This window comes from Nyctibius grandis, chromosome 1 (assembly GCF_013368605.1).
Source record: "Nyctibius grandis isolate bNycGra1 chromosome 1, bNycGra1.pri, whole genome shotgun sequence".
Classification (NCBI taxonomy): domain Eukaryota; kingdom Metazoa; phylum Chordata; class Aves; order Nyctibiiformes; family Nyctibiidae; genus Nyctibius; species Nyctibius grandis.
The window spans coordinates 110,327,794-110,330,773 of record NC_090658.1 but is presented as its reverse complement, the minus strand read 5'-3'; positions in this window follow the sequence as shown (position 1 = coordinate 110,330,773).

Below are 2,980 nucleotides of genomic sequence, written 5' to 3'. Positions count from 1 at the left end.
ACCACAAGTTTAAATAAACCATAAATCACTCTTTGTTGGGGTTTGGATACACAATAGGTCAAACTGTCTTAATGTTTGTGTCAGTCTGTCATAAAAGCACTTACAAAAATCTGGAACCTTTATACCCACCCCCCCACTCGAAAATCTATATTTACTCAATAACCTTCTGTTCTTCTATTTGTTGCTCGTGCTCATGAGACAAAACATACACAACATCTATTTTAAGCTTTGCCTTTGACAGAGCACAATTTAAATCTGAAATGATTAAATCAAGTCATGATGTCCATAGAAACACTTAAATGCAACAGTGAATGTAAGGGAACTGAACAGTGAAAGAATAATTTGAACTTTTATAGTATTTGGCAGTGTAAAGTCATTTTGACGGTTTTGTCCATTGAAATACAAATACACTCTTTCCAGAGTTTTGCTGCTTTATAACTTTTAGGAGATTTACTGGGTTAGGTAGCTGTGCAATAAAAATAAATACCTGAGGTTAGTACTATTTATTTTGTTGTAAAACTGCTCTAACTGTATACAACATTATCTCCAAAATAGTCCTGATTAACTGTTAGAGTTTGTGAGTTGATTTTTTTTTTACAAAGAATATTTTATTTCACATATTGTTAGTGTAATTAATATAAAGATTTACTGCTTTGCTCCAGGGCTACAGCATGTACCCCTAAACCACAAAAACTCTTTTTGACCTCAACCACATTTCTGTTAGATGAAGAATTGTGAACTTGACCCTCAAGGCAGGTTTTTAGAATCAGGTGGTTGCCAGACAGCACAACAACTTCTGGCAATGTCTCTCTTTGGATAAAAAAAACAGTCATAATTGTTATGGTTAAAAAAAGATCTGGATTTGATTTTATAAACAGTGTATCACAGACTAGCTCCCAACACACTTCAGGAATTCAGGAGAGGGAATCTCTGCCAGCCTAGCACGCAGGCAGACAGAAAGTACAAACTAGGTTGTTGGTAGGTAATAAATTTCCTCTTATTTTTTTCTAGAAGAAAGTTGTGGTTGAATATACCATAGATGCAGATGTCCCAAGCAACTGGAAAATAAGTCTTGAGGTATCTATACCTCAGGAGACAGTGGTTTTTTGGGGGGTTTTTCTCGTTTTGATGGGTATCAGTGACAAGTAATGTGGCTAAGAGGAGTAGTTATCCCTCTTGCCACTGAAACATGAATAATGGGTCAGACTTTATTAATAAAGCTTCTCAATCACTGCATAAAGAGAAGGGCAAAATAAAGCAATGAAGATATTTGCTGATTGAATAAAGTTCCACTGGAAGAATTTAGAAACATACATTTTGGCTGGCATGTGCTCCACAGCCTGCACAGAGCTGGTGGCTCCTGGGCCAAGGATCCAGTCTTCACTTGTCTCCTGCCGAATGTGGCGTTACTCTGTACCTAAGACCATGGTCTGATACATGCCTGATACAAGTGCGCACATCTCTCATGTGAGCGGACCATCTGCTGTAGAGCACATGCCTTGGATGAATCAGTTGTGTGCAGTTCAACTCAATAATACCCTAATGTCTCACAGAATCACAGAACGTTTGAGGCTGGAAGGGACCTCTGGAGGTCATCTGGTCCAATGCTTCTGCCACCTAGAGCTGGTTGCCCAGGATGATGTCCAGATGGCTTTTGAATATCTCCAAGGATGGAGACTCCACCACCTCCCGGGGCAACCTGTACCAGTGCTCAGTCACCCTCACAGTAACAAAAAGCATCTCCTGATGTTCATAACCTGCTGTGTTTCAGTTTGCTCACTTTGCCTCTTGCCCTGTCACTAGGCATCACTGATAAGAGCCTGGCTCCATCTTCTTTTCACCCTTCCTTCAGGTATTTAGAGCAATGGATGAGATTCCCCTAAACCTTCTCTCCTCCTGGCTGAACAGTCCCAGCTCTCTCAGCCTTTCCTCACAGGAGAGATGCTCCAGTCCCTTAATCATCCTTGTGGCCCTTAATTGGACTCTCCGGTATGCCCATGTCTCTCTTGTACTGGGGAGCCCAGAACTGGCCACAGTACTCCGGGTGTGACCCTCCCAGTGCTCAGTAGGAAGGATCGCCTCCCTCAGCCTGTTGTCAACACTTTGTCTAGTGCAGCCCAGGATACCATTAGCCTTTTTTGCAGCAAGGGCATGTTGCTGGCTCACGTCCACCTTAGTGTCCACTAGGACCCGCAGATCCTTTTCTGCCAAGCTGCTTTCCAGCTGGGTGGATCCCAGCACATACTGATGCCTGGGTTTGTTTTTCCCGAAGTGCAGGACTTTGCATTTCTCCTGGTTGAACTTCATGAGGTTCCTGTCAGCCCATTTCTCCAGCCTGTCAAGGTCCCTCTGGATGGCACCATGTCCCTCTAGCACATCAGCCACTCCCCCCATTTTTGGGTCATTTGCAAACTTGCTGAGGGTACACTCTGCCCCATCATCCAGACCATTAATGAAGATCCAGTATTGATCCCTGGGGTACACCACAAGTCACTGGCCTGCAAATAGACTATACTAGTTTCAGTGGTGTCATTCCTCCCTGTTAGACAAGTGCGTGCCATATCGCATTGCACTACATCACGTTGCAGCAGCCCCCTTCCTGCAGGTCCAAAACCCGGATGGCCCCTGGGAATTCATCAAGACCCTTCTTCCCCCTTGGTTTTAAACTGAGAAAAAGTTATTTTCTCCAGAAGCAGTGTTCTTCAGCCACGTTTTCTGTAACACCTCTTGTGAGTTGATAGCATCGGGAGCACACATCGCACATGGGGAATCAAACTCACCCTGAGCAGGGCACAACAGGAGCAGAGGGAAATGGGTGAGGCAGAGAAGAGCCTCAACGCTAAACACCTTCAGGCACCCTGCTTCTTTGCAGAGGGGTCAGAGAGCAGCTAGTCTGCCCTCCTGGGAGGGGAGCAGGGGGAAGCCTAAAAATAATTCAGAAAAGAGCCTGAAACAAAGGAAAAGCTGTTGTTCATTCTGT